We start from the raw sequence: 11,386 nt of genomic DNA on the forward strand, positions 1-11,386 counted from the left end.
TTCATATAACCTTTGCATTTAAAAGCATGAGAATTACACATTGACAGAACTCGGGTGTCTGAACATGCAATTATTCTTTCTAGCAATATTTTATGATTAATTCTTTTTACATTTATATTTTATTCTTGACCAATTCCACCACTTCTTTAATAAAATAATGTTTTTACTTAAAATCCTGTTATTTTTCTCTGCCAATTTTGTTCTACTGAATTCAGTTTTGCCTGCAGCAGCACTTCAATATTGACTTATAACTTTCAGTAGTAAGGCAAATTAACTCTCATCATACCACCTTCCCTTAACCTAAACAGAATTAAGGGCTTCCCTCAAAGCAGATTTTCTTCTAAGCCATATTTTGGGTGATAAAGGAACATAATTTAAAAAACAAAACTACACAACTCCACCAAAATAAAAAATCAAACAAAATCAAATAAATGAACAAATCCCAAACACTTCCAAGAAAGACTCAAAATTAACCTCAGATCATGGGGCTGGACTATTGTAAGCATCGAGATTCCAGCAAAGTTAAAAGAAAAAATGGTCAAGGGGAGAAAAAAACATCATAACAATTTCTGATTTGCTGAACCTGTGGATCAGAACTGTTTGTTTTGTCTCAATGAGCAAAAAGATATCCCAAACTCTTAATTATGAGCTCCTAGTATAACATCCTACTCTACTTCAATGAACTCTTGCTTTTACTATGAGTTTCCCTACTACAAGCTATAGACGCTTATCACTAAAGCCAGAAAGAAAAATGCCCAATAATACATTTGTCACTTTATTTTTACAAATGCTACCTCAGTGACATCTTTATAGTAAAGAGACTGTATCTCCAAGAAAGGACATTGCCACCAAGCTAAAACACACCAAGCCATTTTGTTTTATCTTAATTTAATACAACTGGAGACAAATAGCTGACACTGGTATTTACTACCAATTTTCAGCCTGAACCACCCTATATTAAGCTACGTTCTTTTCTCACCAACAATACAGAAGAAAATGCTGAACACTTTAAAAAGTAATTTAAGAGTCACAGACCTTAATGCTGCTTTAGGATGCTGGGGCACTATTATAATAAAATAAAATTAAGAGGCTTTTTAACTTGAGAATGCAAAAGATCAGGAAAAATACCTGCTTGTAAATTGCTGTTCTTCCTTCTCCTTCATTTCCTGATTATTGTAGGCTTTTCTAGGATGCTAATGATCTTTCCAAATAGCTCTTAAAAACAAACACATAAACCAACCCTATGTTTTGCTTTATCCAGAGCACACAAGCAGGAGAGATACCAAAACAACACAGAAATAGACAAATCCTCTAAGAACTCCCTTAGTGAAGAAAGGATCACAGGTGCAAAGGCAGCAGCATCATGAGAAAAAAAAAGCAGACAAACACAGGTAACAGATGGGATCACTGCTAAAAGGTGGAAAAATCCCTTTGAAAAGACAAAGTGGTCAGCTGCTTGCAGAAGATCTCCTAATCAATGCCTAGGGATAAAAGTTTAAGGAATGCACAACCAGGTCCTGCTTTGCCCAGGAGCAATGTTGTCCTAACATCCAGCAGCTGACCGCTACAAGATTCCAGCTCCTGGAGCAACCTACAGCCAAGCACTACCATTCCTGCTTCAGACACAGCACAATGAACACAGGGAATGTGACAAGATTCCTTCCCCAGCCACAAAGACCTCTCTTTGTGTGCTACTGCTCTGGTATACTGAAGCAGACTCCATCCTTGGATTGCAAAGCACCACTTCATCGTTTGAAACCCATTATACACAATCTACCCAGTAAGGCAAAAAACCTTCCTCCTCCCATCTCCGTGACTTTCTTATATCCTGGATCCTGTGAACCATCCAAGCTTGCAGTGAAAGTGAGACCTGCCAGATGTGTCAGATAACCCTTGTCCTGCCAGTTTCTCCACATGCAGTTCCGGAGACCTCACTACAGTTGGAACTTCCAGGTAAGCAAAAGCCTAGTTTTTCCTCCTAAGTACCACTTGAATCCAAATTAGAACTGCCCTTTTTTTTGTTTGTTTGTTTTTAACAGGCCTATAGAAATAAATAGGAAAACTAGAAAACAATGTAAGTTCTGTGAGAGAAAGAATGTTGAGTTCTAACTAAAAAAAAAAAAAAATCAGAACAAAGTATAGTTTACCATTGCACGTTGCTCAGATACAAGGCAAATTACCAAGAATGTTGCTGATTCTGTGAATTGATAAAGAGTTATTATCTCACATAGCTACACTTTCCTGTATGGATTTTCTTTTTTTGGCTTAACATAATTAAACCAGAACAGACATGGTTTCCAGTCGACTTGCCCTAATGCTGGAGTAAATCTCTCGTGGTTATAGCCCTGTGCACAAAGACTAAAATACTGCAAAAAAAAATAACAGTTCTTGAAAAGCACATGGAATCTTGATGCCTATAAACAATTTGTTGAAATATGAACAAAGACATGTACCTGGCACTTCCAAAGAGAGGTTTATAAGGTAGTGTCTACTCCCTAAGATTTATATGTGCTTATGTTTTAGAGTTAACATGCCACAACAGGGAGGTAATAAGTATGTTCCTCACCAATTATTCAAAGCACTCTACATTCCTTCAGTGCTATAGCACTGTTCCAGCTGGGCTGTGTCAGCTCTGCCTTCAGAAAATGCATGCACATACTTGCAGATAGGTCAGGAGAACATACTGTGGAATGAATATAAACTGGGAATGGCAGAAACATACTCTGTTTCCCAGATTCTTACAAAAAATAAGTTTACTGATTGTGTTCATAAATAAAGCCTCACTCCCTGGTTATCTGAAGGAAGCCCATGTATTTAATTCATACTTTTCTGAAAGGATTTATATGTCCCTGCTAGGTTTTTTTTTATTTTAGTAACATTTTAACACATTGCCATCATGCATTAGATGACTTCAATATATAATGGCCGCTGACTGCACCATCTGACAGAGTGATCCTGACCCTTTCAGAGTGGAAAAAATCAAAAACATCAGTTATTATGACTAGTGTTTCCCCCATAAGCCTAGCAGTCCAAGCTCCTGCTAATAAAGGATCACCGCAAAAATGCAAAACTGTAGTTCAGAGGAAAAAAAGAATTGAATGGCAGTTATAATACACAACACGGCTTTTTTTAGAAATTTTTATGTAAGTGTACAGAGAATCCAGGTAAGTTTATATGGATATATTAACATATCTATACATTTTTCTGTTTCTTTGTAGCTGCACTAAGAAAGGTTTTATGAAACTGTTATTCACCTTATGTAATTCATATTTTCTAAAGAGAAAAGCGTTCTAAATGTTACTCTTTGGTGTTAAAAGCTTCACAGTATAAACCTATTCAATAAAAAAACTTGAAGTGATTAAAAACAAATCCTGATAACCCTTATGTGAACCCCTGGTGGTCTGTTGTTCTTATCCTCACATTTACACAGTTCACTGTCAATAAGCTAAGCCAGCCCCTTGCAATAAACCAAACATCACAGTAAACAAGCTAAAGTCATCTCAATTATGAGCAAACTAACGTGTTCTTACCGTTAATAAGGTTGCCTAGGAACTACTTTTACTTTTTTGAAAAACAGCCAATGTCTGGATAAACAATTCAGCGCCCAATATGAGCAGTGAAAACGGATAACATCTGAAAGCTACGAAGCAGAGGGCCAAAGGCACACCCTGGCCCGGCCAGGCTGCCTGAGAGCACTGAGATAATGGCTTACAAGTAGGGATGACAGCATGGGCTGGCCAAGATTTAAACAAAATACCAGCCACTGAAATTAGACTGCTAAACCATACGTAATTGGAGAGAGATGTCCTTAGCACCATTGAAACCAAAATAAGCAAAAATAACTAGGCTTTCAAGGCATTCATTAATTGTGAAAGACAACAACTCCAACCAGGCAGTTAGCACCACTAATCAGTGCCATCCCCCCACCCTGCCCCAGCAGCTTTCCCCGTGTTTCTTACGCAGTCCCAACGTTTCTCTCAGCCCTCCACCCTTTGTGACACGTAGTGAGTGGAGGGGCAGAGAGAAAAAGGGCAGCCACAAGCATCATTTCACCCAGTCACAGCAACCCAGAGCTCTGGCAGGTGAGGGGAACTAAAGTGTGGGCCAGCACCGAGCTGGCAGCTCCTGCCACAGCCTATTTATCCAGCAGCTCCACAGTGGAGGGACTTCCAAAGGCACACTCCATGTGTGAAACTGTCAGCCTCCGGGGGATTATATGTATGAAATTTGGATCAAAACCAAAGTTCTGGTTCCAATGCAAACACTCCAAACTGGTGGTGTCTGAAAACTGCAAACTAATCTAGACTCAGAGCTTTGGAAAAAATTGTAAACACCAGCCTTACATACTGGGAATTAGGCTTTTGTATTTCAGATGGTGATAGAGCACAGATATCTGTTAAGCTATCCATAGGAGTCAGGAGAGTGAACAAACACCTTCAAAAAGAGTTTTATAGATCCAAGGTGATTATTAAAAGTTCACGTTTTTATGCCAGTCATCTTCTATTTAAACAAATATTTCACATGCACGGGAACGTTGAAAGAGAAATCCTCATTAATTTTATTCATGCAATGATAGAATCATTCTGATCAGGTAAGCCGCTTCAATTGTGCAATGATGTCTTTATAACGCATTCCTTTGTTTTCATGGTGTCCTAATAACATAGCACGCATAAACACATATATTACACTTACCACACGTATAAGACTTAAACTATCACCTTTCAAATCAACCCAGTCATTCTTAGACACATCTTTTCCAAACTTGCCCTTTCACAAGAGAGGCCAACTATTTGCTCCAGTTCAGGACAAACACATGTTGAAATGTGAGGAATTCCTGAAAAATAGTAGCCCCCATCTTCTAGCTATTAATACATGTTTGCATTAGGTATTAATTGCCTCCAATTTTTCCTCTGCCAGGATATTACACTTCATCTGCATTAGAAGTGTGAGTGGTGACATAAGACAATGAAGATTCGAGCTCTTTGGTTCTGCAGCTCACACACACATTTTCAGGAACATACTGGGCACTTTGATTAGTTTTTGATGGAAGTAACAGATTTTCAAGGAAGAGTTACATCTCCCGTAGGTCAGATACTCCATATTGGAAACTTGCACCTGTTTTTAACATTATCAGCCTGATGAGTATTGGAATTTAGCTGCTTTTTCTCTTACTGTATAAATGCTTGCTCTATTTATAATAATTAGAAAGTGCTGGTTCTCAGACCACAGTGCTTTGCAGATAGAACTGCTGTGGGGCTGAGGGAGTAAGGAGACTGAATTTTCACTCTACCATAAGCATTCTGAACATCTCCATCAAGTTACTGCGTGATTAAACAGCCTAATTCCCCTGTAAGGTTATGATAATACTTGTGTGCTGTCTGTTCATCCCACAGCAATTGGGCAGGACTAGGCTGATGAGCAATATGTGCCCGGAACCACTGGGTGTTATTATTCCAATAATTGTACATATTGTTCCAATAATTCTCATCTCCACTCTGAAGTGCTCTGATGAGAAGGGGTAGAAACTATGTTTTTGTGTAGAGAATCAAAGGATGCTGCTCAGTAACTCTGTGTTAAAAACACCATATTTTACTCTCCTGTTCCTGACATTTCTTTTTCAGAAACAGAAAAACTCCCTGCTAAACAGAAAACAGTGTTTTCTCCAAACAATCTGCAGAGAGGAAAACCCATTTATTCGTGCTTCTCATTCATTTAGCTCAAAGAACACAGTAAATGCTGTCAGGAGGATCTTCTAGCTGTAATTCTTGGTAAACTTACAGAATTCCAGAGGTAAAAACTGACCTCTAAATCTTTCCATGGTTAGGCTGGAGAAGAGAGTTTTTCACATAGTAATTATCACTGATAGCACAATACACTCTCCATCAAATTTTAATCAAAACGACTAGGGTCAACAAGAAATAGAGGCCAGCTCAAACACCAATTTCTGTTTCTCTTCTTTTCTTCTTTTTCCAAATTATAAATGTGGGTTTATGAATACATACTGTATTTAAGTTTACCACAATGGGAAGTCTTATTTGTTGTTTTGAAGAAAGACATTTCAAAAACTACTAATTACACATTAGTCCACACCCATTTTGAGGTGACTAAGCAATGCAAATATCTTACTTTACCATAACTGCAGCCTTTCCCAGAAACTGATAATTTTATGATCAATTAAAAATTAAATGGGATGGTTCTTTTGACCTATGAGAGCCTTACATCAATAACATGTCAAGAGGAAGTGTCTAAACTATCCTTTTCTGCTGCACAATAAAAGAACCACATAAAAATAGTCATAAATTTTATAACTTAGATTTCTCTATTTCAGTATTTAACAGGTTCCTTTCAAATTTTAACTCAATTCTACTTTGAACATAGTTTTTACATAAAAGTTGCTTCAACTGAGCTGGATTTACTCAAAGGAAGGGTAAATGAAGGGCGACAATGTGTTCCCCACTAACAGCACTCAGTTCACACACAGCATCACATATTGAGAACAAATCACACAGCCTATCCAAATGTACCTCACTGTCATCATCACTACTTCCAGCTCCAAGGAATTTAAACACTATTCCTTCCACAAGAATAATTTGTTGGTTTAAGTTCTGTTTTCATAAAACCTGAAACGTAAATTATGCTACTTGTTTGGCATTGTGTGGAGATCAGAGCTGAATCTCAAACAGTCTGACTGTCAGTGCTAGGAATGAGAGCCAAACATCACAGACTGAATCATGACCACGCTCACTGTTCTGTGCTGAACTTCATAAAAATAATCTTTTGAATGGCACAATCTGTGTAATATTATATTTAATGGCATGCATAATTTCAGAAAACACATTTTAAATATATAATTTTGTTGCCAGTTCCCAGAAGGAACATGGCCATGATCATGCAGCAGGGGTGAAGATTCACAGGTCAGATTTAAGTGGCATACCCAAGTGAATTGGTATCTGTGTCTGGGATAAAACAAAACTATGAGAAAGTAAAGCATCTAAGTCTGAGGCGAAAGGGCTGATTTTCAAAAGCACAGCAACACGTTTGATGAATAAAGGACCTCAAACACCTGCCTGCTTACAAGTGGCAGACTTTTACCCCAGCCTGACATTTCTTGGAAGTATTCAAAAGATGGCTCTTCTTGGCTCTCCCTGCTCCAGTCTGAGGAAGGGCATCATGAGCAGAGTAAAAAGTTCTTTATCAAGAAGGCCCTTCATTCACTTAAAAAACAGCAGTTTTTTGACAGAAGTACAACAGAGAAATGAGGAAGGTAAAGAAAAGGAAGGATACACTAGAAGGAAATACCTCATGTAGTTAAAAGAAACCCTGTTGCTGCCTGCTATAATAGTAAACTGAACAGTGAGTGCAGCAAAACAGGGTCTACTTTGCATCCAGTTTGGACACAGATTTTGCTTACACAGGAGCAGAGATATTTGTTTTTTGGAATTGCCAGTGCAGAAGCAGCTCCTGCAACTATGCAGATGGGGTAGCACATGTGCAGCAAATACAGCCTCTTCTTTTAAAGACTTTTCTAAGAGTTCATGACATTAAGCTCATTTGTTTGAAAAGCCCTAGGAAGTCTTCAGAAGAAGAGGAAATATCTCCCAAATTATACTTCTTTCCAGTTATTTTCAGTAGAGCTATCATTCCCTGACCCTGTGGACTGCAGAGCAGTGTGGACACAGTTTAGGGAGCCCAGCCCAGCCCCTGGGTGCTGCCTTGCCAGTGCCTGGGCTGCCTCTGGTCTCGCTTCCCAGCAGTGCAACACCCAGCACTTGCTGCTGTGGAGACCCCTGCCTCAAAACCAGGCTGGTATCTGTCACAGAAAGAGCTCTGGGAGAGGGGCCAGGGGTCTGCATTTAAATGGTGACAGGACAGTTTCACCAAGCAGGGATTTACTCCACAGATAAAAGTCTAAATCTCCATCCCTCCCCTGCCCACAGAACCATCAATTTTACCTCCCCCTTAGCAAAGGCAGCTGCCCACACTGGGCTGGGTTCAGGGCGCTCATTGTGCACCCACTGCCCAGACCAGGCTCTCCTTGCTGCCTCCTGCACTCCAAGCCCCTGACATGTGTTATATGTGCCACTGAATCCAACAGCCCAAACCTCAAACCCAACCCACTTGTTGTTAAATAAGGTGTTGTTAATGATCAAGCACAAGCAAGTCTACATATAAAAATAACTACATAATTGCTCTATTTTATAAACTTCAGTAAATGATGTCACACACTTCTCATTCAGCTCAGCATTCACAGAAGTCAAACAACAACAACAAAATCTGCTATTTATCTATCAAAATCAAACCAGTTAAGCTTCATAGTTACGAAAATGCTGATATTTGAAACATTGGCTTCCTTGGAATCTTCACATTTTCCAGCCTCCCTTTTGCTGTATGGTGCAATGATTATGAGGGATACAGTTAAAGCACACCACTTAAGGAAGACTAGAAGTTAAAGCATATAGCTTCCTGGAAAGAAATTAAACACCCTAATTGTTCACAGACCTCATCAGAAAAAAATAATAATGTAAATTTTCATCACTCTGGAGAGGCAGACCTTGTGGACATTAGCACCACTGCTGCTCAAATGTCTGCAAATTACCTCCCTCACTTGCTCCAAACAACATTTCACCCTCTCCTGCTCTCTTCTCCTCTCTCACACACAAACACAGATTACTCTGCTGGCCCAAGCAGAATGTTCTGGTCTCACACAGAAGTGGATGACAACAGTAATTTACATTCCTATTCCTACAGCAGAGGCTAACATTTTTCCTGCAACTGAAAAGATTTGGGATCTAGAGAGAGACAATGAGAATTACATTATCTTTTTTTTTGAAATTTTCTTCCCTTAATATTTTCCAGTAACTTTCAGTTTTTAGTAGACCTGTCAGAAGGGAACACACTCTAAAACCACAGTTCATCATAGATGAAAGTGGATTAAAAATTCTAAATCACAGATGCATTGGCCTGGGATCGATTCTAGGTCCCTTTTCTCAGAAAACATTTACGGATATATAAACAGGATAGAACTGAAATACTCCTTATGGCAGCAGGGGAGTATTTTGACAAGAAGTGTTCTCAAAAAATAACTTTTGTAAGTTGTCTTATTTTCAGGAAAATCATCAGCTTTGCTCACATCAAACCAGGACATATCCAGGTTTCCAGTAATTCTACACCTGAATTACTCAGTTGCTTCTAAGCAAACCCACAGATAGAATCTATGTGTAACAGGCCAGTCTATTTCCTGAAAGTATCAACAGTGGGAAAATTCATCAGAAATTAAAAGAATAGAGAAAGAAATTAAAAGAGAACCAGAATGCCACAAATCTCACAACCTGTGGTATTTACCTCAAGGCTGGCTCTTGACATGCAGAAGCATGAGAATCTATGTAAGAAGCATCAGCTTTCAACAAAGAAAATAACTCTGTACTTTTTGTTTCAGCAAAAGGAAATAAAATGTCCTGAAAATGTAAAAAACCTACAGCCAGAACGTTCAGATGTGAATCATTCCAAACACATTACTGAAAAATAAGGGGTTTTAAAGGCAATGTTATTTTCAGTTCCCAATAAAGAATTTGTTTTAAAGTATTTATTCTCACTAGACCACTAGCAATTTTAATAAATATTGCTATTAGAAGAGCTATTTATTCAATTTCATAGCAATCAAATTGCCTAGTCCAGTCACCTTCCTAATGACAGCTCTTTGCTCTAACACAAGCAATAGAATGAAACCTGCTCCCTGAAACGCTTTACACATTACAGACACCTCAATCACTTCTGGTGGGAAGAAGCCTTTTTATTTACAGCAGCTCAATGAAAACAATTCTAGTCATCCAGTCTATTATTCACTGGATGTTCCTGTAAATCACATTTCTATAGCGAGTGCATGTCACAGCGCTCATCACATTACAATTCTGTTATTTGGGTTCCAGACACAAAACTGCTGGGCCCACAAGCAGCCCGCTTGTCTTGTAGGCTCTATTGCATGTTTAGCTAAATCTCTAGCCTTTGGGTAATCCTGGCTCAGTTTTCAAGCCTTATCTAGTTTATTACTGCTGTTTGTTCCTCTGGCTTTCAGCTGTACAACAATTCCATCAGAAATGCAGGGACACAGATGAAGACAATTCAATTTTACATGCATCTTTTAAGAAAGACTCCAATTGAAAATGAAGTTGTGGGGTTTTTTCATTTTATTCTGGTTTAAAATGCAGTTATCATCTACTTTCTTCATCATTTCCTGAAGAGAAGAGATGATGGAATGCAATAAAGGGCACAACTGATCCTAGGCAGCAATTCACACATACAGAGACATTGTAAGCAGCCAGTGTTTGATGCTGGCACGAGGATTTGATTTCAGCTCTGTGGGAACAGAAAGCCCTGCAAATGTCACCCCATGGAGATCTCCTGCCCACCAGTTCCACCCAGCGGGTTCTACCACAGAACACTGAGGCAGAAGTGGGAAATAGCTGCCAAATATATTGTCACTCAATAGAGTTTGGGAATCACAAAGTGTCTGTACAAAGAGTACAAAGAATGGTTTGGATATAAAAAATATGTCCCATATGTCAATAGCTCTGTATAATAAAACAGACATAAATGGGGATAACACAGCCCACTGCTGTAGCCAGCTTTAGGTGTTGTACACACCTGAATAGTACCTATAGCAAGTGGTTTCTAGTCCCTGTCACGATAAATCTGTGGACATGCACATGGTTCATCATTAGAAGGTCTCCGCACAATCTCTTTAGAGAGGAAGCCAATTAAAAACTCCCCAAGTGCCAGGAGGGCAGTGTGCTGCCAGTATAGACTGCTTCAGTCCTGGCTGCTGTTATGATGAAAATGCAGATGATTTTTCTTGTTGCAACATAAATAAGATCAGGGCAAAAGATTATGTCACAGGTGGATTAGTGCTTCCATGTAACACACTCACGGCCCATCAGACACAGACTGGAACAACTGAATTTATGCAAGGCACTGCAGTTCTGTATTTCTATCTGAATCTCTGATTTTGCTAGCAGATTTTCAAAACCAAATTATAGCCAGACAAGATATTACTGATTGTACGTGTACAGATACTGAAAAACCAGTTGTTATTACTGCAGAATCCAAATGTTTCCTCTTGATTTGCCTCTCCTGTTACTATGACTAAATAGACTGTAATTATTCTTAGCAACCATAAAGTTATACTGCCAACCTTTAAAGGATATTGCCATCCTAGATCACGTGTTTCTTTAGAGAGCCTCCAAAGACACACTAGGTGTATTAAAAAAAAAAGGTTAGTAAGCAATCCAAGTTGCGCAGCTCCCATTGGAATCTTCAGCTCTTTCCATAACTATGGTGTTATGGCCCTAATACGAAACATAACTTCTGAAATCCTGAAATGAGCATGACA

The 11,386-nt window shown here is 38.8% G+C and overlaps 1 long non-coding RNA gene across 9 annotated transcripts in view; it reads right to left on the reverse strand.

Annotated features, from left to right (window-relative positions):
* The window catches only part of LOC120757144 (uncharacterized), a 150,368-nt gene that overhangs the window by 129,012 nt on the left and 9,970 nt on the right, over positions 1–11,386 (reverse strand). The gene's annotated exons all lie outside the window — the stretch shown is intronic.

The sequence above is a fragment of the Hirundo rustica genome, chromosome 10 (assembly GCF_015227805.2).
Source record: "Hirundo rustica isolate bHirRus1 chromosome 10, bHirRus1.pri.v3, whole genome shotgun sequence".
Lineage (NCBI taxonomy): Eukaryota > Metazoa > Chordata > Aves > Passeriformes > Hirundinidae > Hirundo > Hirundo rustica.